The following is a 22,933-nucleotide window of genomic DNA, read 5'->3' as shown; positions in this document are numbered from 1 at the left end:
GTGTGTGTCCCTCCTCCCCCAGCCCTGAAGCTGGGCTGAGCCACCTGTGGAAGCCCCTGGGGGCTCTGGGAGTGGCGAGGGGTCCCCTGCTTAGTCTGGGAGTGGAGGACAGAGCAGGAGGCAGCCTCTTTCCTGAGATGGAGGTTTACTCAGAGCCTTCATCTCATCCAGACTTGTGTGTTCTGGACTTTCTAGTGTGTGTGTGTGTGTGTGTGTGTGTGTGTGTGTGTGTGTGTGTGTGTGTGTCCTGCATGGACTGTGAATCCCTGAGGGTCAGAATGGACTTGGACACCCGTCCCTACCAAGGGCTGTCCTGCAGGGGGGCCTCTTTCAGGCCCAATCTGGCCCAAGGAATAGGCCGGGCAGGGGGCTGGCATCTCTGCCTGTGCAGCCACCCAGGGCCCATGTTTCCTCAGCACTGGGGGCCCCCAGTACCCAAAGTGACCCCGCCTCATGGGCAGGACTCAGGCAAGGTGCTGCCCACCTCCCCCTGCCCTTACCCTGCAGGCAGACATGACCCAGCCGTTTCTCAGCTTGGCACATCGAGGTTCTGAGGTGTTCCCCCGGGTGTTCCTCCTTGTACAGGGAGGCAAGGCCAAATCTGAGCCCCAGGGGCCTCTTGCCCTTCTGCCCTGGGCATGGCCCTTGGTCAGTAACCCCAGGCCACCCCTTCCCTGCAGTTCTGATCCACACTGCACTTCCAGCCACACCCCCAGCAGTGCAGGATGTCAAACCCTGCCTGTTTTTTCCTGGTTCCTGGAAGGCCCATCCGGTGGGCCTTAAAAATAGCTCTGGGCCCCACAAGCAGGCCTGGCCCAGGTCAGCAACTCCATGGGCCACAGAGCTGGGGCCACTCCTGCAGACGGCGGGGAGAGGCCCCCAGGAGGAGGCTCAGCTGAGGTTGAGGCACCAGGCCACCGCACTGACCACAGAGGTCAGGCCCGGTCCCTTGGCCTCCCACCATTCCTTGGCGTGCCCGAGGCTCAGGCCAGCGTGTTGTGAGCGCCTCCCTCCATGGGGCCATCCTGCTGAGAGGGGCAGCCTCACAGCGGGGCCAGGTGCCTCTTCAAGTTCCCAGTGGCCTCTCAAGGGAGGTGTTTCCTTAGTGGGGGGGGCAGCTTGGATCTTTCCAGGGGGCTGCACCCCGCCCCACCCTGGAAGCAGCCTACCCCAACCCTGCACAGCCAGCCCCACAAGGTAACCCTGTCCTGCTGGTGGGAGGGACGGCTGTTGCCATGGTGACTGGAGCCAGGCTATCCTCCCCAGACTGGGGAGGAAGAGGAGGCTGGGCTACAGATAGCCTTGGCCAGCACCCTGTCTTCCATCCACACACATCCACACTCATGGACACACGCTTACAGACACGCCCACAGAGCAGGGAGCACGGGGGGGCGGGCACTTACGCCGGGTCAGGGCCCTCACCCACCTTGTCCCCCCATGTCAACAACCAAGGCCTCCTCAACTGGCCTCTTTCCAGCTGCCCCTGGACATCCCACAGGTTTGCTCGGCCCAGCCCTGGGCCTCTCCATGCCCCTCACCCCAGGCCATGCCTGGAGGACCCCCACTTGCTCCTCAACCCTGTCTGTGCTCCCATGGTCCCCAGGTCTCCCCAGCACCCGCCGTCAGCACACCATCATCCTGCCTCCAATCCTCCAGGGCCGCTCCAGCCGTCAGGGTCCGTCCTGGTGACTTGGCCCACAGTCAGAGCTGTCCCCCTGAGCCCCGTCCAGCCTCCACTCCCACTGCAGGAACCCCTGGCCCGCCGGGCCTGACCCCTCCCCAGCCCATAGGGCCTGGCTCGACAGCACCCAGCTTCACACCAGTGCCACCCCTGCCCCGGCCCCAAACTGGGCTCTGGGAGCCCTGGGACCTGGCCCTGCCTGCGTGCCGCATGGAAAACCCCCGACACAGGGCCACAGCCTGGCTGAGGCGGGAGGGGCCTTCCCTCTGGCCTGCTCTCGCCTCCGTCCTGGCCTCTCACCCACCGGGGAGGGGAGTCAGCAGAGCCAAGCCAGGGTTTTGCAATGTTCCCCAAAGGCAACTGGGGTGGGGCCTGGGCTGGGGCTGGGGTGTCCCTCAGTGGGAGCTGGTGGGTGGTGGCCTGTGGGAACTCTGGTTGCCCCGCCCAGGAGACCCCAGCCTGGCCTGACTCAAGGCCAAGACTGGCCCAAGTTCAAGGGCTGCCATTCCCTCTGGGCACACCCCCTGCTGCCACCGCACAGCATTCACACCTTGAGAGCCGCCCACGGCCTGGCAATGGTCACCTGGACTCTTGGCCAAGGGGACCCCGAAAAACGAACGAGGGAGCACCCGGGCCCAACCCAGGGAAAGGCTGGGGTCCCAGTGGACCTGACCGCAAATGCAGCTGGACTGGAGCGCCCAACACCGGCCTTGGGGGTGGCGGCGATGGGAGCGGTGACAACCCATCGGGGACCTGCCTGGGCTGCAGGGTTCCCCTCCTCACCCGGCTTCCGGCCCGGCACTGGGGCCAGGCCCCCGCAGGCTGTGAGCACAGCCTTGGCACTGGACCAGCTCCCTGGCCACTTTGCTGGGGCCTCACCTGTGGGGTTCTGGCCACCCCTGTGCTGGGGCCTCACCTGTGGGGCTCTGGCCACCCCCGTGCAGGGCTGTGCGGAGGAGCCAGTGAGATGCCTGTGACGTGCTTCTGGGGCGCACAGTACACGCGTGCTACACGCGGCTGTGACGGCTTTAGCTGTTGTCCTGTGCAGAGGTCCCAGATTTCAAAGGGAGACCCTAGGGGCTCCCTGGGATGGGGATGCCTGGGGCGGGGCCCAGCCGACTCTGGCAGCTCCACCATCTCTGTGCTGAGAGCCCAAGGTCAAGGAGCCCAGCCTGGATGGGACTGGGGGAGGGCCGTCCCATCTCACGCCCCCTGCTCACCCCAGAAGCCCAGTCCCCGGGGGGCTGGGGCCGGCAGGGCTGCCCCCTGCAGGGACCCCGCGCCCCGACCCCAGAAGCAGGTGCAGCCTCTGAGCCCCGGCGGCCTCTATAGATGGTGCCCTGGCGGCTTGGGCTCCTCAGTCCCTGCTGCTGCGGCCCCAGCGCGGAGGTGAGGGAGAGGCACAGAAGGGGCCTCGGAGGGCGGTCTCCAAGGAGCCGGAAGCTGGGCCGACCTGCCTGTGTCTGCCTCTGATTTGCACGCGGTGTCCTGCGCTGGGCTCCAGGAGCCATGCAGCCAGTGGGTCCCACACCGGGGCTTCCTGGAGGAGGCCCAGTTCAGCTGAGTCTCCAAGGCCGAACCAGAATGGGAGGGTGTGGGGGGCATTCAGCCAGGTGGGAGCCACAGAGGGTCAAGGGTCGGGGGTCAGAGCAGCGCAGCTTGCCTTGGAGACCTTGGGGCCCAGGGCCTGCGGCAGGAATGACCTTGTCTTGGGAGAGTTTCATTCAGTCCCAGGGCTGGCCAGGGCCACGCTCAGACCACGCTCAGGCCACGGAGAAACTGCCTCCTACAGATGGACCCGGGGTCTCCGGAGCACGGCCGGGAGGGCCTGGTCACAGTAAACATGGGGTCGGGACGAATAACGGCCGTGGAGACCCGCATTTAGTGAATATGTGCCCGTGCTCAGCACACTCATGTGCCCCCCGCGCAGCTCTCCGTGGGCCTTGCTCTCACACCACGTCACACAGATGAGAGCGGTGGCCTGTGGGGCTGTTGTGGTAGGGAGACAGGGGCCTCAGGGGAAGGATGAGCCCGAGGGCGGTAACTGGCCCCTCCAGGAAGATAGGAGAGTGTCACTGCCAGGGCATGAACCTCGCCCAAGAATGGATCAGGCTTGGAACGAAGCAGAGCAAGATGGATGACGGTTTCGGACCAGCCTTGATCTGGCCCTTCCCTGCCAGCCCCAGGCGGTGCCCACACAGCTCAGAGCCCAAAAGCCTGGGCTCCCCCTTTAATGGATCCCTCTGGGTCCCCTCCTTTAATGGTTCAGAAATAGAGAGTTAGGGGGACTTCCCTGGTGGTGCAGTGGTTACGGATCCGCCTGCCAATGCAGGGGACATGGGTTCGAGCCCTGGCCCGGGAGGATCCCACATGCCATGGAGCAACGAAGCCCGCAAGCCACAACTACTGAGCCCGCGAGCCACAACTGCTGAAGCCCGCGCGCCTAGAGCCCGTGCTCCACAACAAGAGAAGCCACCGCAATGAGAAGCCCGCGCACCGCAACGAAGAGTAGCCCCCGCTCACTGCGACTAGGGAAAGCCCGCGCACAGCAACAAAGACCCAATGCAGCCCAAAATAAATAAATTTATTAGGGAAAAAAAAAAAGAAATGGAGAGCTAGGGAAGAGCCCCCCCACACCTGGGCATTGGCGGCCGGGGGCGGGGGGGGGCGGGGCGGTTAGTGGTTTCAAGGAAGATACAGTGTGGTTCAACTGCTGGTGGGGCGCGGTAAGAACTGCGCTGGCGAGGGCTGTCTTCACGACGCTCGGCACCCTGCCAGCACACAGCGGTGCACGAGGCTCCCTGGACCCAAGCCTCAGGCGACCCTCTCCTTCCATGCCTGCTGGGAGCAGACCCAGGCCTGCGGGCAGCGGCCAGACCCCAGTGGCCATAGCCTGGATGTGCAGCCGGGCCAGGGCAGGGGGCAAGCCTGCCAGACAGGCCCCAGGAGACCTGTGTGGTCTTCCAGACTCTCCCCGCTGCAGCACTGGCTGTAGGGACCCAGGTTGGCACCCCCAGCGCCAGCCTGTGCAGGGAAGCAAGACGCCCCTGGGCATGTGGATCCAGGACGCAGCGGGGGCAGAGTGCTGCCCACTGGGGAATGTCAACGTTCAGGAGCTGCTGCCCAGGCCTGTGGGGGATGATGGGGAGAGTCTGGTGACCCTGAACCCTGAACTCAGGCTGGAGGCCCTTCCTGGCTCATCGTGAAGTCCTGGTATGGGGGGGGCATTAAGAGCAGCTAAAGGAGGGGGGTTCAGGGCTGCTGGAGCTCTGGAGCCGTCCCCTGAGTTCAGGCTGCAGCACGGACTGGGGAAGTCCGAGGGCCCACTGAAGCCCTGGGGTGGCCTGTCCCCGTCTCTGCTCAGGGCTCCCTGGCAGCCTTACCCAGGGCCCCGAGCTGGCCTGGGCACAGCACCCCATCCAGAAGAAGTGGCCAGGCTGGTTTCCAGCCTCAGGCCACTCGCCGCTCCCCAGGAAGTGACGGCTCGGGGGGGAGCTCGAGAGCTGCGTGGCCTCAGGACGCCCCCAACTCTTGCCCGGCTCATCCCTAAATGCCCCATACTCACTCCCACCAGCTTCCTGGAGGAGGTGGTGGTGCCGGGGGTGCTGCAGAGCCCAGGAGCCAGGAGGAGCTCCCCGTGGCTGTCGGCGGGGTCAGGGCCCAGGTAGCAGCCCACCCGTGCGGACACGCAGCGGGCCCCTCAGTGCACGTGTCCCTCTGGCTTGCAGCACCGGCCCCCTCTGCCCCCGGGGCCACCCCCTCCGGAGGAAGGAGACCAGTGGGCTGCGGCAGGGTGTGGCCAAGGGCTGGGGACTCTGGACCCACTGTCCGGACAGGAGCCCAAAGCCCAGGAGAGGCCCTCCCGCCCGCCCGCCCCGCCCTGACCACCGCAGTGGGGCTGAGGACAGGGCCTCAAAGCCCCTGCAGACCTGCCCATTGCAGGGACGGGTGCTCTACCCCAGGGCCCAGGGCCACCTCCCCTTGGGGCAGTGGGCGCCCAGCTCCCTAGAAGACCTGGCGGAGGAGGCAGGGCTGGGGCAGGAGACAGCAGTGGGAGCGCGCCTGCGGGTGACAGGTGGGGCGGGGACTCCACAGGGAGGGGTGCTGGGACACTCCCCCCACCCCACCCCGGGGTGGGCACGTTCCTGGGCCGCCAGTGGGCCTCGCCTGCCTCAGGGCCATGGAGCCAGTGGGCAGAGCTGCTGAGTCATCACAGAGAAACGGGAAGAATGGAAAGAATTCTGCACTTTTCCTCTCTGGCTAGGCTCCCCACCCCCACGAAATTCCCCATCCCCGGCCACCAGCCTCTCCCGCTTCCAGCTGCCCTGGGCAGGCCTGGCTCCCCGCCTGACCCTGACCTCGAGCAGCGTTGGCGTCCTGCCAGCTGGGGCCCTGCTGGGCTGCGGTATTCGGTGGACAGGACGCCCACCTGGCCCAGAGAGGACCCCGTACCAGCACCCTCTGCCTCCTTTTGGGGGTCTGGCCTCCCAGGGTCTGAGTGGGCTCAGGAACGGGGTCCTGGGTCAGGTGGCCCCCTGGGGGGGGGCTGGGACCCGGGCGTGGGGGGTTCCAGGCAGAGCCCAGCTTAATATCTGCAAAATGGGGCCTTTGGTCACTCCCCAGCACTGCTGGTGGGGGATGTGATGGGGGGCTGCAGGTGTCTCCACCCCAGCTGGGCCGAGGAGCCTCTGCCCTTGCCCTTCCTGAACCTGTGCCAGACTGCCTCCCTCCTACCTCCCAGCTGGGGCCTATGGGGACCCAAGCGACGCCCCATTCTAGCCCTCTGCTCCTTACCACCAGGTCTGTCTCCGCCACCCCCATCTTGGCAGTCCCGCGTGGCTCTCTGGCGGCCTGGCAACCAGGGAGCCGCTGACTCGCGGTTTCGGGGACACACCTGTGCAGGGTTTCGACCCCGCCCTGGAGCCACACCCAGGTGGGCAAGTCAGCTGCACGGGCAGCAGGAGAGCGAGCGGACCCAGGGCCCCCACCGCTGCCCTGGCCCTGGTATCCATCCCGCCCCACCCGGCCCCCACCCCAGCCCCCAGGCCCGGCCGCTTCTCCAGTCCCTCCGAAGCAGCACCTGGAGACTGCTTCTGCGAACACACCACTCCCCACTGAAAACCCTTGCAGGGCTCCCTCTTGCCTGTGGAGAAGCAGCAGAGCCGCTGGCCTCAGTCCTCTCAGCTGCAGGATGGGTATTCAGGGAGCAGCAGCTGCCCCTGGTAGGACTGCGGGGGGGAGGTGCGGGGAGGCACCTGGGCCATGGGCAGGTGGTGGCACCTCGAAGCCCCGTGCGACCTGCTCCTGCCTCTCCCACCTCTGGTGGCATGGAACCCCTCTGCCAGCCGCCCTTCACTTCCGGGCGTGGATGCGCGCTGGTCCCCGTGCCGCCCTGGGCCCCCTGGCCGGCTCAGGCTGGGCAAGCCTCAAAGCGCCTGCCGTACTGCCTGCAGCTCAGGCCTGGGGGGGCTTCGGTCCGGCTCCTGGATCCCAGGTACTGGCACCCTTCCTAAAGCAGAGGCCTGTCATGCGGGGGAGCAGGGGAGCCTGTCCCGCCAGGACCTGCCCACACGGGCTCTGAGGGCAGAGCCGGGCCATGTGGTCGTCCTCTTGGTCCTCATTTACAGGTGGGGAAACTGAGGTTCGGGGACGCAAGTGGCTGGCCAGGCCCCAAGTGTCAGCTGAGGTTGGGCAATGCTGCCCTGCTCACAGGCTAGAGAACCAAGGCTAGGGGTCACCAGGACAGGGGCAGGGGGGACAGGCAGGGGAGCTGGGTGGGCGACCCAGAGCCTAAGGCCGGGCAGGAGGGGCTGGGGCATCTTCGTAGGCTGGCCCCGTGCCAGTCCTTGTGTAAGAACTTGGGGTCAAGGAGGTGGGGAGGGGTGGCCAGGGCAGAGAGATGTCGAGTCGTCGAGTCTTGGAGTCGGTGAGGACTGCTGGGCACAGCGCCCGCGGGAAGGAGCCCACAGTGGGGGCAGGAGAGCAGGCAGGCTGGGCTGAGCAGTGGCCAGGGGGCCTCGGCGGAGGGTCTGCCCTCCTGCAATCCCACCTGCCGGGACACTGGGGAGCCCAGCAGAGGTGACCTGCCTGCCTGCCTGGGCCCCGAGCCCCTGGGGGAGGCAGGTTGGGGTCAGCATCAGCTGGCCTGGCGGCTGGGGCCCTGGCACGTGGAGCAGGGCCGCCCATCTGAGCAGCACATGCAGCCCGGCCCTGCCCTCAGTGTGAGTTCAAGGGCTCTGGAGGGCACTGGCCAGACTGCCCTTGGGCCGAGGGCCGGGGGGCAGAGCTGGGTCTCGGCCCCGCCCGGTAGCCAGGCCCCAGGCCAAATCTGGCCTCCTTGTGTCTCTGAGTCGTGAACAGGAGAGGAGTGGACGCTGCCTGCCCATCCCCCCCCCCGCTGGGCTGGTGCCCTGAGGTGCTACCCATGACGCAGGCTGTGGCCTCTGTTCCACCTGCCTTCTGGCTGGGCTCCAGTCCACATACACACGTGTATGCACACACACACACCTGGAAAGACCAGTTCCACAGGCTCTTGGCCTGTGTAGGCCAGGCCTGCCCAGACACTGCCCTACCCCCCCTCCCCGGCCCCAGCCTCGGTTTCCCCACCTGTGAGCTGGGCAGTCCTGCCCACCTGAGGTCCTTGCTAGTCTGGGCGCACAGAGGGGCCTCACGGCCGGGGGTGGGGGTGGGGAGCGGGAAGAGGCCCCCCCCCACCTTACCCCACCTCCCGGGGCCCTTCCAGATGGTTGGTACGCACCAGCTGTGCCCCGGAGCTGTGCCCCGGAGCTCTCCACCGCGTCAGCACTCAGCCAGCGGCCGGGCCCGGGCTTCTGCAGGGCCGGGCCTCCCGGGAGGCGCCTGAAGGTGATTCCTCAGTTCCTCAGTGGGCGGAGGACTCATCAACGACACAGCTCAGACTGGCCCGTACCCCACTCTGTGCCCCATGCTCCCCTGCGGTTGATGGTGACACCCACCCCTCCCTGTCGCTGGAGCCATCCGGGCCATCCCCACCCGTGGGTGCCCCTCTCGACCTCTTAGGACTTCCTGCGCTGTGGCTTCGGCTTGTCCGGCTTGTCCAAGGGGCGCCCAGGAGAGCGCTCTGCGTGAGCCCCTAAGCCAGCCTGTGGGGCTGGAGAGGTGCGATGGGGCGGTGCGCGAGTGGGGTTGGGGGAGGGGGGCGCCAGAAGCGTGCGCAAGCGCTGCTGGGATATCTGTGAGCCCGTGTGCCTGCGAGCAGGATGGCGAGTGCGAAGATGCCTGTGGTCCCCTGTGTCCTGACCTGGGTGGGCCCACGTGGGTGCTGAGTCAGGATCTGGAAGGGCCCACGTGGACCAGTGTGGACGCTGGTCACCCACCGGCTTCATGTCCAGGCCACACCATGGCACCGGGCAGAAGTGTGGCCCACGAAACAGAGGGCCCCGGCGCCAGCCCTGGCAGCCAGCGCCCAGGGCCTGCACCTGCCCCCAAGACGCGGACCCAACGCGAAGCATCCTGGACCCATCCTGCCTCCAGGCCATCCTCCCAGCGCCCCCCAGCAGGAAGCCAACCCCCTGCAGCCCGAGGGGCTCTGCTCTCTGGACCTTCTCCCAGGCCTGGGGTGGCTGGTGGGGAGGGTCTCCTGCCCTGGGGAACGTCCAGTCCAGGTGGTGGGAGGGGACGAGGGGGAGCAGGGCCAGAAATCCTGATCTGTGAGGCTGGGGAGTCCCGGGCCGGAGGACTACGGGGAGACCTGTAGGGCGGTGCGGTCGAAGGGCAGTCGGGGGGCGCATGTCGAGGGGTATAAAGGTCGGTGGGCAGTGCGGGCGTTGGGGGGCGGCTGGGGCCCGAGGCCAGCAGGGGACAGGGCTAGAGGCGTGGCAGGACGCACGGGGCGGAGCAAGGGGGGCTGGGGCGGGGTCGAGGGGCGGCGGGGGTGGGGGAAAGGCCAGAGGGAGGCGAGGGGGCCCTGGGGGGCGGGGGAGCTGGGTTTCGGGGTGGGGCCGGAGCAGCGGGAAGTGGGGGTCGCGGCGGGGGCGCCCGGGAACACAATGGGCGCTTGTGTGCCGATGCGGCAGCCGGCGCCCTGAGCGGACACCGCCCTGTTCCGGCCGCACACCGTGTCCTGGGCCGGGCGGCCGCGGCGCCGGGCCAGCGGGGAGGGCGCAGCGGGGCTGGGCACGCGCGGCGGCTGGAGCGTCCCGCCCGCCGGGCTCCCCGCGGCTCCACTGCGGCGGCTCCACTGCGGCCGCCCCACCAGGCCCTCCGGCTCCTCTCTCAGAGGGTGGCCGTGGCCTGTGTCCCTCAGCCCGTGTCCCAGGGCCTGGCCATCCTGGCTCCGTGTGGCAATGGCAACTGGGCTCAGAGGCCAACCGACCCGGCACAGGCCCAGCCCAGGTCTGGCGGGCTCGCCCGGCTACTGGGGTCTGCACCCCGGGCTGGCGGGCGGGAGTGGGGGGCGGGGCTTACATGCTCTGTGGGGAGACGGCCCTGCAGGCTCAGCTGGGAGGGCATGTGGGCTGCATCCTGGCCCTGCAGGGGGCGGGGGTAGGCACAGAGCAGAGCGCCCTCGCTCTTGCTTCACAGCCCCAGAGGCAGCTGAGAAAAGAGAAGAGGCCTGGCCCTCCTAGGCCTCCAGCCGTGTTCCGGGAGGCCAGGAGGGAGGGTAGCTGCGCAAGGGTGGAGCCGGCATTGGGCAGAGGCGGTCAGATCTCAGGCCAGTGTGGCTCTGCAGCGGAGGCCCCTCTGCCGCGCCCCAACTCCCACCCGCTGCAGGGGAGCGGCTGCAGGACCCAACAGAGCCCAGCAGGGGTCCTGTCTCCATCTCAGGCCCCACGCTAGACAGGCAACAGCTCTCTAGCTCCCTTGGGGAGGCCCCAGGAGAGGGCATTTGCATGACAAATGGGTTCCCTGGAAGGCTGCTGGGCCCTGGAAGCTGGCGCTCCTGTGTGTGTGTGCGTGTGTGTCTACGTGTGTGTCTGCGGACGGCAGGCCTGACCGCGCTCCGCATGGGCTCACAGCATCCTCCTGCATGAGGGTGCACAGCTCGGCCGTTCTTGCAGGCCTGCTCACAGAGGCAGCCCCATCTGGGCCACAGAGCCGGGGCCTAGCCCCAGTGGGCTCAGAAGTTTCCTCATCAGTTAGGAAGACCTCACCCAGGCCCCGTGTCCCTATACCCTGGTGGTGGTCCCGCAGCTCTGCAGGACAGGCCACGTCTGCTGTCGGGCCTACAGGGCTGTGAGGCCGGTGAGGGGGATTCTGAGCAGATGCCCAGGGCTTCCTCCCAGATTCTTGGTCCCCAGCTTCTGGGACGGGCTCGAGGGGGCCAGACCTGGTCAGGTTGGGTAAGGGGAGGTTGGAAGGTGGGGGGAGCATGGGCAGGGGGGTGGCAGGGTGTGGGGAGACCAAGGTGGGGATGAACTGAGGAACCGGTGATGGTGCCAAGGAACAGGCGAAGGTCAGCCTGGGTCAGACTGGACGGGAGGTGTCTGGCTGCGCGGAGCGTGGTTAAATGGGGCTTGCCAGGACCCTCGGGGAGGGCAGGCCTTGTTGTGTTCTGGGGAGGCTGGGCTTGCACTTAGGTCCAGAGTCTCCTGCTCTCTAAACTCTGTTATTCTGCAGGCCCTCTGGGAGACGTTCAAAAAAGGAAAAGAAGGAACCGTGAAACCTCGCAGAGTCAGGTGCCCAGCATGCCACAGGCATGAACATTTAAGATGCAGAGAGGCTTCCCTGGTGGTGCAGTGGTTAAGAATCCTCCTGCCAATGCAGGGCACACGGGTTTGAGCCCTGGTCCGGGAAGATCCCACATGCCGCGGAGCAACTAAGCCCGTGCGCCACAGCTACTGAGCCTGTGCTCTAGAGCCCGTGAGCCACAACTACCGAGCCCGCGAGCCACAGCTACTGAAGCCCGTGCGCCTACAGCCTGTGCTCGGCAACAAGAGAAGCAACCGCGATGAGAAGCCCGCGCATCGCAACGAAGAGTAGCCCCCGCTCGCTGCAACTAGAGAAAAGCCCGCGCGCAGCAACAAAGACCCAATGCAGCCAAAAATAAATAAATAAAATAAATAAATTTTTTTAAAAAATAAGGAAAAGAAGGACTTCCCTGGTGGTCCAGTGGTTAAGAGTCTGCGCTTCCACTGCAGGGGGCGTGGGTTCGATCTCTGGTTGGGGAAATTCCGCATGCTGCGAAGTGAGGCAAAAAAAAAAAAAAAAAAGATAAAGAAGATCTGGTCTTGATTCAGAGGAGAGGAGCCCTCAAGACCAGCTCCACGCAATAAAAAGTGAATTCACATGAGTGAGAGTAACAAGAAACAGGTGAAGTTAAGTTTAATGTTGATCTTATTTAACCCTGTATCTCCGAAATATTATCATTTCAACATATAGTTAGTATAAACAGGCATTAATGCGACAGTTTACATCTTTTCTCCTACTGAAGCCTAAACCGCCTGTGCCTCCCATATTGCAGGTGGCTCAGTTCTCAGCGGCGAGGAGGGGCCCTAAGGGTGGTGCCGCTGTGGACCCTTGCTGGGGTTCGGGAGCCTGTTAGAAATGCAGAACGCCAACCAAAGACTCACTGGCCACCCTGGTGATCCCAGGGCACCTTTGCGTTCCCAAGCCTGGGGCCGGAGGCCTCTTGGTGGTGGGGAGATATACCCAGGAAATGTCTTTTTTAAAAAAAATACATATTTTAACATTTTAATTGTTAAATGTAGCATGCAGAAAAGAGCACAGACTTGTCATGGTCCTTTTTTTTAATATGTTTATTCAATGTTCTAAATAAAGAAAGATTAAACTTAAAAATCACTAAAAAAAAATCACTGTCATGAACGTTACCCTTTATTATAATATTGTGCAGGGCAAGTTTTAAAGCAGATATAAGGGCGGTGACCTCACTGCAGACGCTGAAGCCACACAGTATTTTGTAGCTCGTGGGGGTGTATTTCGTTCCTACCTGAGTGGTGAAACGCTGCACCAAACTAACTCAGTTGTTTTTATTTTTCATTGTGGTAAAATATACGTAACATAAAATTTGCCGTTTAACCACTGAGTATACAGCTCAGGGGCATTAAGCACACCCACCTTGGGGCTTCCCTGGTGGCGCAGTGGTTAAGAATCCGCCTGCCAATGCAGGTAACACAGGTTCAAGCCCTGGTCTGGGAAGATCCCACATGCAGCGGAGCAACTAAGCCCGTGCGCCACAACTACTGAGCCTGTGCTCTAGAACCCGTGAGCCACAACTACTGAGCCCGCGAGCCACAACTACTGAAGCCTGCGCACCTAGAGCTCGTGTTCTGCAACAAGAAAAGCCAGCACGATGAGAAGCCCGCGCACCGCAACAAAGAGTAGCCCCCGCTTGCCACAACTAGAGAAAGCCCGCGCGCAGCAATGAAGACCCAACGCAGCCAAATAAATAAATAACTAAATAAATAAGCTAGGAAATATTACTAAAAAAAAAAAGAACTCCTTTCCTTTTAAAGGCTGAGTAATATTCCACTGTGTGTAGAGACCACATTTTTTTTAATCCCTCCATCCATTGATGGACACATGGGCTTCTCCTGTCTTTGTCTGTTGTGAAGGATGCTGCCATGAGCACGGGTGTGCAAGGGTTTATCAGAGACCCTGCTTTCAGATCTCTGAAAACGGAATCCTGGGTCGTGTGGGACTCAAGCCCATCCTGAGGCACGGCCGTGGTGTTTCCCACGCAGCTGCACCATTTTACAATCCCGCCAGCTGTGTGCACGAGGGCACCATTTTACTACAGGCTGCCAACACTTGGCACTTTCCGTTTCTGTGGTGGCAGCCATCCTGGTGGGCGTGATGTGGCATCTCAGGGGGGTCTTGATCTGCAGTCGCCCCAGGTTGTCACTGTCTGACACCCTCTCCCTGTCTTCACTGTCCTTCTCACCCAGCTCAGAGCCCTGGACCCCCTGAGCGCCCCCTTTCCCCCTCGGCCCCTCTCATGCCACTACCCCCGACTCAGGGCAGCTGGATGTGTATGGAGGAACACCCTCCCCGCTGCCCTCCCCTTCTACTCCATCTCCCCCCCTCCCAAACCCTGACCCCTCTTGTCCTCTGCACCCCTCCCGCCCGCCCTGCGAGCCCCTCACAGGCCCCTCCCTCCCCCACCATCAGTCCCCCCCGACCGTGTCCGACAGAGACCTGTGTGGCTTCCGCCTCATCCGACAGCCTCTCTGGGCCTCCCTCCTGCTGCGCTGCGCGGGGGCGGGCGCTGCCCCCTCGCCTGGGCACCTGGGTCTCCTCTCACACCCGCAGCTGGCTCCGCCTGCAACATCATCTTTTGTTGTGTCTCGAGTTACCCCAAACCCTAACGGCCACAACAACACAGGTTTATTGTCTTACGGCTCCTGTGGGTCTGGAATCCAGGCGTGGCCGTTCCCTCGTGCTGAGCAGGGCTGCGGTCTCATGGGGAGGCTCGACCACGAAGGCATCGGTGTGGCCGGACCAGGTCCTCGCCGGCGGGGCCGCCCTCAGCTCCACATACATGGGCCCCTCCACGGAGCGACTGCCAGAGCCTTGGGAGCCAGCCGCCGGGTCCATGCTGGATGGGAGGGGACAGCACAGGGCAGGAGACCGGGAGGCCGGGATCCAGAATCTGCCTGGCGCTCACCACCCACCCCTGGTCCTTGTCACCATCCCGTGTCGCCTGGATGACCCCAGTGCCCCTCCCCACTGGCCTCCCCGCCTCCACCCCAGCAGGACAGCCAGGGTGCCTGCGATGACTGAGTCACTGTCCTGCCACTGCTCTCCCCCAGTCCTCCCAGGGGCCGCTCCACCCCAGCTCCACCTCTGGCTGAAGCCCCTGGCAGCTCCGAAGAAGTGGCCGGTGCTGGGGGGAGGACGGTGCAGCCCCGCAGGATTCCAGCGGGGTATCTTGTAGGGCGGACACAGGGTCTGCATTGACGTTGGTGCCTGGAAACCTGAAGAGTGTCGCGGCCCATTAGAGCAGGGGCAAGTGGGGCCCTAGTTAGGGCAGGAGACCCACGGACCACAACGGCCATTACCCCAGCCCCTGAACGTATAACCGGGGGGACATCCGTCCAGCTGGGGCAACCCCTGAACTAGAGTCTCAGCCTGTGAGGGAAGAGCTCTCGTGGTGGGGACAGCCAGGTGGAAACTTCACCCCAGCCAAGACGGTCAACAGTGCCACATTCCGGGGAAGTGATGTGGCAGAGCCCCGTGCCACCCTGCAGCCCTGAGGTGCAGGTGGTCCCCACCCCAGTCCCATCCAGTCACCATGCTGGCCCTAACCCTAACTCCTGGCAGAGACTGGACGGCTGCAGACTGCCAAGGAGCTGCTGAGCAGTGCGGCGGGGAGGCCAGGGCAGTCAGTAGCCTCTGGTGGAGGTGCATCGCCCCTGATTTGGTTAACGTGTTCTTTGCTGTCCCCATGGAGAAAGAGGACCAGGCACAGCTGTCACGAAGGACCGGCCGTGTGTGCGCTCCAGGCCTGTTCCAGGGCTGTGTCAAGGCTCCTGCGTTGGTATAATAAGGTTCTGGGAAGGGAACCCTCAGAAAGTCGCACTGTCCCCACGGTGGGAGAGTCACAGCACGGCCCTAGGTTCTGGAGCACAGCCTGCCACCCACAATGGGACCTGGGCGGTGCTGTGCCAGGGTCCACGAACGGGAGCACGAGTGGCCACTCCCGGTGTCGTCCCCCCACCCCCATGTCTATGCTCCTGTCCCCGCAGCTCCAGGCTCTGCAGGTCAGAGATCCTGGTGCCCAAGGAGGCCCAGTCTCTCCAGGGCGCGCAGCGAGGAACACAAACGAGATGCCCAAGAGCAGCAGGTGAGCCGGCGGCCACCTCGTTGGAGGAGGCGGGCCCTGACCGGCAGGAGGTGGGGCTGCTTTCAACCCCGCCCCGGAGGAGGCGGGCCCTGACCGGCGGGAGGTGGGGCTGCTTTCAACCCCGCCCCGGAGGAGGCGGGCCCTGACCGGCGGGAGGTGGGGCTGCTTTCAACCCCGCCCCGGAGGAGGCGGGCCCTGACCGGCGGGAGGTGGGGCTGCTTTCACCCCCGCCCCAGTGTGACCACCAAGGCTAGACCCCTCAGGGACGGAGGCTTGGGTCAGGGAGGACTCACTGGCCGGAGTGTCCCAAACTCGTTAATGGAGAAAACCTTCCGTCCCTGACATGCCTGTGGGTGCTTCCCGAAGACCTGGGGCAGGAAGGGGGCAGGGGCTGAGGGCTGCAGGCAGGGAGGCCCTGGAAGGTCAGGGTGGCCGTGGGCTACGTGCCCTCCCAGCCACACTGCCCCTACCCACTCATCAGCCGCCAGATGGCTGCCGCTTCAGGGGCTCTGCTCTGGGTGTGGGGCTTCAGGGCAGGTACCTGACGGTGATTTTTAGGGAACCTGATTTTCAGGGAAAGCATTCAAAACTGCCAAGGTTGCTCACGGGGCTCCCCTGCATCCACGTCTCCCTGGGCCCCCAGGGCCTGAGCCTGGTGGGCGGCAGATGCCTGGCCCCCACGCAGGGGCAGCACCCTCCCCGCCTCCCCTCCCACTGCGACAGTTGGCCCGGACTCCGGTGGGGCTGACTCCAGGTCTGGGGGCTCTGGTGGGTGACGATGGGCCTTCCCATCACCCATCCCTCGGCCCAGGGCGGAGGAGCCTCCAGGGGGCTGCCCCACACCCCTCGGAGCCCAGCCTGGGTCCAGCTGCCCCGGGCAGGGCTCAAGCCTGACGGCCGCCCAGCACAAGGCCTGCTGCGTCCTCAGAAGCTACAGGAGCGGCACTGAGGCCGCGTCTCCTCTGCTGCTTGGGAGTGTGACCTGGGGCTTGGACAGGGGTCAGCAGCGGGCAGCTTCGGGGCTGGACAGTCAACGCATCACTCTCACTCACTCAGTCATTCAATAAGTAGCTCTTTCCCGAGAGCCCAGTTCAGGACCACGGTCTGATCGCGGATGGATGGGGCAGTGGCTGGACAGGCAGGTGGGTTTATTCATTTATTCACCATTAAACAAAACTTTCTGGAGGACCTATGGGTCTGCAGAACTGCAGATGGCTGGATGGATGGAGAGATGGGCACATGGACATACGGACACGTGGCTATAATGGACGCACAGACATATAAATGGACGGACAGACACACGGACACATAAATTCCCTGGCTTGGGGTTCCTGCCGAGGCATCCCTGAAGCAGTCACCTGAAGCCAGTCCCCTGGTGCCCGCTTTTCCCCACGTGGCCTCAGCACGCCCATGGAGGACGTGGCCACGGCAGCACGCAGAGGTCTGGGCGCAGGGACCACGACGCTGGACCCAGGCCACGGGCAACAGGTCCAAACTGAAGCCTCCACCTTGAACCTGGCCCTCTGACCCAAAGCTTGGAGCCCTCATTCCAGGCGGGGTTTTCGCAGCAGCGCCCCCGCCCAGCCCCACACTACGCAGCAGAAGGACCCCCTGAACCTCCGTCAGATCACGGTCCCCCTGCGCTCCCACCCCACAGGGGAGGAGCCAAGTGCTCCGAGACCCGCCCCCATTGGACCCCTCCTCCCGCCAGTCTGCTCTCGCCACCCTGGCCTCTAACTCACAGGCCACGTTGCCGGGGTCTATTTTGTCCCCTCCCCCCACCCAGTGTTCTATATTCGTGTGCCCCCCACCTCTGCCAGGTCTCCTGGCACCCATCACCCCCCGGAGACCAAGGTGGGCATCAGAGCGATGGTGAGTGAGGGGCAGGAGTCTCCAGGAGGGACCCTCGGCCCCTGGACGCCCAGCTGTCTTCTGTGCCCACACTGTCCCTCAGCCCTGACCGTGCCAGGGCCAGAGCTGAGCCGAGGGCCACGTGGACCGTGGTGTCGGGGGAACTCTCACCTGTCTGCTTACCCCTGCGGGCTTTTGGGCGGCCCCCCTGCAGGGGCTGTTCCTGAGGGGGCAGACCCAGGCACCGGGACCAGGGATGTCGCTGGTGTCCAGCTGCCCATGAGCCTGGGAGGGTCGCTCTCCAGGCCTCAGTCCACACCCCGCCGGTCCAGGGCCTGGCATGAACTGGCTCAGCACCCTTCTTTCAATGGTTGAACAAAAGGAAGAACAATGGAAAACGCCAGAACGGCTTGGGTGGGGGTCCAAACACCGTCCCACCAGCAGCCTGAGGACGCGGCAGCATCAGGACGAGGGAGGGGCAGGGGTTGACCTCCAGGCCCGGACAGATCCCGGCTTGGGGCTGCCGCTCCAGTCCAGGACCCTCCCCCTCTGGACAGCATCACCTCTTGCCCACCCTCAGGGACACAGGTGGGCACGTGGACAGCGGGAAGGACAGGTGGGCAAGGGATGGCACGAGGGCTATCGGGCACCTGCGTGAAGGCTAGGATTCCAGGGCCCGCTCAGCCTCCCACGGACTCGACGTCCCTCCTCCCTGACTCCCCTGGACACCCACCGCACAGGACTGCGGTCACAGACAGGGCACGAAGCAGGCAGACGAGCGCCGGGCCAGGGAGGGCTGGGGATGGGGAACGCGCACCCTGCCGCGGTGCTGGCCCGGCTCCCGCCCTGCGCCAGGCACCCTGTGGTACTTCACAGCTGCGCCGGGCTGGGAGACTCACGGGCCAGCTCGGGCCACTGCCCGCGGGGTGGGCTGCGGGGTGAGCCAGCGGCACCTCCCCCGCTCCTCCAGCAGATGTGCATCAGAGGTGGGGGGAGGGGTGGCTGCAGCTGCGGTGTCCTGCACATGGGGACGCGGGGACTATGTTGACGATCGGTGCCTGTGTGTGTGAGAACACGTGTGTGGATACCTGTGACCGCATGTGCGTGGGTGTGCTCGTGTGAGTGCACACTTGCCCGTGCTATGGGGGGTCCAGCTCGTGAGCAGTGTGTGAACCATGGGCTGGACGTTGGCCTGGGTAGCAGCTGACATGGTGACCTTTGACCCTAAGACCCACAGGGCCCCTGGGCAGGGAGGGGCAGTGCGTGGAGGCAGGAGGACACCTTAAGCTGACTAACCCTCCCCCTCAGCCCCTCCTCCCCCACGTCCTGTCGGCACTGTCCTTCTCTGTGCCCCTTGGGTCTGAGGTCCAAGGATGCCCTCAGGGGCGCCCCTGCTGGCTGTGACCTAACAGAGGCCCCACCCCCACGTGTGTTTCCTGGCTCGTGGCAGCTTGCAGCGTGGGGCTGACCTCTCTGAGGGTTTCCGCATGGGTCTTTGGCTCCAGGGTGGCAGCACTCAGAGGGCCTGGCTGGGCCTGCTGTGCTCCCAGCTCTGCTGGAAGCTGGGCACCCAGGGGTGTTTCTCGGGTGTCCGTCCCTGTGCGAGCAGGGTGCACCGTGCAGGAGACAGGTGACCTCCCTGACTACGGGCTGAGATGACAGATTTGCCCCAAAGCTGGAAGCCTGGGCCTCCAGCTCAGAGGGACATATAGACAAGTAGATGGACAGACAAGCAGCTGATGACGGGCAGAAGCTGCTGAGAACTGGCGGAAGCCGGGCGGGTGGCCGGCGGGTGACCCGACGGGTCCTGGAAATCCTCGCTTCCTGTTTTTCCAACAAAGGGCCTCTGTCCCGCGGGGAGGTTGCTGGCCAGCAGCGGCGGACGTGCCTTTTCCGTAAACAGGGCTGTTTCCTTTCTCCTCATGGCACAGGAACGGCGGTCTCCAAGCCCCGCATCCCAGCCACGGGCACGACCAGCCACAGGATCCTGTAGGGGAGACGGTCCTGGGACAGGGGCCAACCTGCCACCGTGTGAATGAGGGTTGTGGCTTGACCGGCTTCGATGAGGCCCCCAGAACAAGCAGGGGACAGGAATTCAGTGGTGCCTGCCCCCTGGGACAGCCTGGGGTCCACGAGAGCCAGAGTCAGGGTGGGCAGGGGCTGTGCTGAGCCTAGGCCCCCTTGGGGTTTGGCAGGGCCCTGTGACCCTCAGGCCCTGACCCAGCAGCCCTGGAAGCAGAAAGGCAGGGCTAAGTCCCCACGGGAGCTGGGTCTCCTGAGAGGTAGCAGCAGGGGCCCAGCCTGGCCTGCAGGTGGCTCTCCCTCCAGGCTGGCTGGGAGAGCTGCCCCTGGGTGCTCAGCCAGGTGGACACCACCACGGTGCCTGCTCCCCAAGTGCGAAAGCTCAAGGGTCAGAGAGGGCCTCCGACATGCCCAAGCCCCTGAGTATGGCCCTCGGGAGAAGACCAGGTGCGCTTCCCTCCCCGAGGACGAAGGCCAGGCCAGGCCCTGCAGGGGAAGGTCCGCAATGTCGGCTCCAGGCCCCTTGGCCGGGTGGCCTCAGGGGGTCACCGACATGGGGACAGAAGCAACAGCCCCTGGCTGGCCCTGGCTCGGGGAGGACCCCTGAGGGGTGCAGGGCAGCCCCAGCCAGGCAGCGGGAGCGGCCTCCGTGTCCTGGCCGTGCAGCCGGCCAGGAGTCAGCGCCCGGGCATGCGGCCGAGGGGGCCCGTGTGCAGGCGTGTGTGGGTGACTGTGTGCTCCCAGGCGGCGGGCGCCTGGACTGGCTCGTGTGAGGGGCTGGTGGGGGTTATTTATAGCGGCTCCGCTGACGAGAGGCGCTATTAATAGTGAGGGTGGCGGGTGAATGAACAATATGCCTCCGGGTGGGGTGGGGGGCGGGCACCGTTCTCTGCCCGAGACACCCGGGGCTGGTACCCCGGCGGCTGGACAAGGGCCACTGTTATCCAGTCAGCAGCTGAGCCGGGGCCTGCGGTTCACCTGGGGCAGCAGGCTGGGGGGTGCCCAGGCTGGTGCCCCGCGCCCTGCTCTCCCAGGGGGCCATTGGCCAGCCACCCTTCACCCCAAGGAGAGACGTGCTGATGCTGGGGAGTGTGAGATGGGAGGGGCAGCGCTAGGAGGGGCCCCAGATGGAGGAGCGGGTGCTTAGATGGGCCCCCACACCTGGCGTCAGGTGGCAACACGGGAGAGGGTGGACGAGGGGCCGCAGGGGGCTGGAGCCCTCAGCCCCAGCCCTGTGCTCTGTCACCTCATTTCTAGTCCACGACCGGAAGTGGCTTTGACACAGGGTCCCCGCTGACCTCGCAGGTCAACCCCGCCTCCAGCAGGGAGCAGTACACGGGGGCGGGGCAGCAGACCACACCAAGGGATGGGGGGCCGCTGCTCACCCCCGGGTCTGCCCGATTTAGCTTCATTCTCTTTGACTGTTTTCTGAAACCACAAAGGGATACTCAGCTCCTGGTAAAAAGGTCAGACCTGACCCCAGAAAGGGTGCAGCATGGAGCGGGGCTGCCTGCGGGCCGTCACTTGGATCCCCACTGTCCAGCCTCACGGGGCGGGGGCTGCTCCCCTCCTCTCCCGGAGCCCAGTCGGAGGTCCCCCGAGGCGCCCATCGGGAGGGTGGGCTGTGGTCCAGGGGCCCAGGGGCCGGCCGTAGCTCCCCGGGGAGGGAAAGCTGTGCGGGCGCAGGCCCTGCTGAGACCAGCCCTGGCGCGGCCCCCTCCCTCCCCAAGGCAGGGCCTGACCTGAGGTCCTGGAGGACACGGGGGGACGGCAGGGGAATAGACCCTCAGTGCCTGGGACGGGATCTCTACGCCCCGAGAGCCAGTGCGGGTCCGCGGCGCTCATCAGGCCCGAGCCCCTGGGCCCCGCCAGCTCCTTCCGGGGCTGAGACCCCGCGCCGCCGCCCCCATAGGAGGACGCGGGGACGGATCTGCCGGGCCGCTCACCCTCGACCTCACATCTAATTCACCCGCCTGCTTCCGCCCGGCCTGTTTCTTTCGGGAACCCCCCACCCGCGATGACGTCAAGCGGGGCACGAGCATCCCGCCCGCGGCCACCTGGCGCCAAGCGCTTTCCAAGAAGGTCGCGGCCCACCGCGCACGCGCCGTGCCTACGTCCCCGAAACCTCGGGCTTTACCGTCGGCGTCATCACCCCTGCATCACTACAGCTCCGGGAAGGGGAAAGGGGGCTCCCAGGGCCCGGACGCGCGGGCGGGCCGCGGGCGGACCCCAGCCTTTCCGGCCGCCCTACCCCGGACGCGACGCGCGGGACGATCGCGCCCCTCCCCCGACTTCTCCGGCCCCCACCACCCCTCCCCCCCGCCCCGCGGCCCCTCCCGCGGCCGAAGCCTGGCCGACGCTTCCGGCGCCGCCCCCTTCCCGGCATGGCCGCGCCCCGCTTCCCGCCAGCAGGCCGAGCCCTTCCCCGCCCCGCCGCAGCGCCTGCCCTGCGAGGGCGGACACAGGGGTGGCGGCTAACCCTCCCCTTGTCCGGGAGGTTGGGGCGGGGGGCGGGCAAGGCATCGACGGGTCGGGCCTGGAGGGAGGCGGGGAGGGGGGCTGGGGAAGGTGTGCCCCTGTCTGCGCCCTCTTAGGCGCCGGGTCTCCCGAAGGGCTGAGCTGCCCAGAGGGTCCTCTGCCCGATCGCGCCCAAGTCCGGAGCAGGGACACTGAAGCCCACGGGCCGCCCCTCTCTAAGAAGGTGGGCGCCCCGCACTGCACACGCCCCGTCAGGCCAGTGGTGTGGAGCCAGCCAGCCTGGCGTCTGGGATGACCCCAGCACAATGAGGGCTTTGAGGACCCTGAACTGGGAGGGGGCGTGTGGCCTGAACAGCAGCCCGTCCCCAGAGAGGCCCAAGGCGGTCCCACCCAGCCCCGGCATGGAGCCGTCTGCCCCCATGGCTGCCCCCAGGACCGAGGCCTTCTGTGCTCCCCGCCCTCTACCCCTGCCCAGGATTCCAGTGCTCCCTCTGCCTGGTCCCTGAGGCGCCCCCATGCCGGGGCCCATCGGGCTGGCTGTGGAGCCCCTCCCCACCCCTAGGCCTGCCTGTCTGCAAGACCCTGGCACCGCCGGGTGGGGATGAAGAGCAGAGGCAGGAGAGCCCAGCAGTACCTGGGGGGCTAGAGGGCAGAGCCAGCGGGGTCTGGGAAGGCAGCTGGGGTGAACATCTGTGAGCCGGAGCCGTGGCTGAGGAGGCCCCAGGAGCCAGCCCTATTCCAGGCCCCCGGCGGGTGGTCAGTGAGCAGCCCAGGATAGATCACCCGCGGAGGCTGGCCCTGGGCCGGGGCACCTCAGGGAGCCGGTGTAGTGGAGTTGGGGAGGGGCAGCCCCCCACTTCCACTGTGGGCCTCACACAGGGACACAGGCGAGAGAAGGGCAGCAGGCTCTAGGCAGGCGCCAGGGTTTGGGGCCTGGCGATGGGGCGGGGGGAAGGTAAGGCCTGTGCCCAGCTGCTGGGACCTCACCCTCGGGCGCGGGGCGGGACGGGTGTGAGGCCCGGCGGACGCAGCCATCTGGAGCGGGGAGAGGCAGCCTGCCCGGGCTCCCGCGGGCCCCGCTGCCAGTGGGAGAGGCTGTCACAGGATGGAGGGTGACG

At 65.6% G+C, this 22,933-nt stretch overlaps 2 long non-coding RNA genes across 4 annotated transcripts; one reads left to right on the top strand and one right to left on the bottom strand.

The window, feature by feature from the left end:
- The first annotated feature begins 8,578 nt into the window (after window positions 1-8,578).
- On the top strand, window positions 8,579-12,471 carry LOC137202623 (uncharacterized). Of its 3 annotated transcripts, XR_010932712.1 has the most exons (3): window positions 10,164-10,322; window positions 11,279-11,971; window positions 12,123-12,471. It is a non-coding gene; the product is annotated as an uncharacterized lncRNA (long non-coding RNA). The 3 variants fall into 3 exon arrangements; XR_010932713.1 differs by lacking the exon at window positions 10,164-10,322 and adding an exon at window positions 8,579-8,818 and having other exon boundaries at window positions 11,279-12,471; XR_010932711.1 differs by having other exon boundaries at window positions 10,149-10,322; window positions 11,279-12,471.
- On the bottom strand, window positions 12,464-21,606 carry LOC137202624 (uncharacterized). Its single transcript, XR_010932714.1, has 5 exons — window positions 21,475-21,606; window positions 14,463-14,595; window positions 14,018-14,216; window positions 13,817-13,940; window positions 12,464-13,500 (listed from the first exon to the last, which is right to left on the bottom strand). It is a non-coding gene; the product is annotated as an uncharacterized lncRNA (long non-coding RNA).
- Between the last annotated feature and the right edge of the window lie 1,327 nt (window positions 21,607-22,933).

Source organism: Pseudorca crassidens, chromosome 11 (assembly GCF_039906515.1).
Source record: "Pseudorca crassidens isolate mPseCra1 chromosome 11, mPseCra1.hap1, whole genome shotgun sequence".
Taxonomy (NCBI): Eukaryota; Metazoa; Chordata; class Mammalia; order Artiodactyla; family Delphinidae; genus Pseudorca; species Pseudorca crassidens.
The sequence above is the reverse complement of the archived record's forward strand: the minus strand, read 5'-3'. Positions and strand labels throughout refer to the sequence as shown.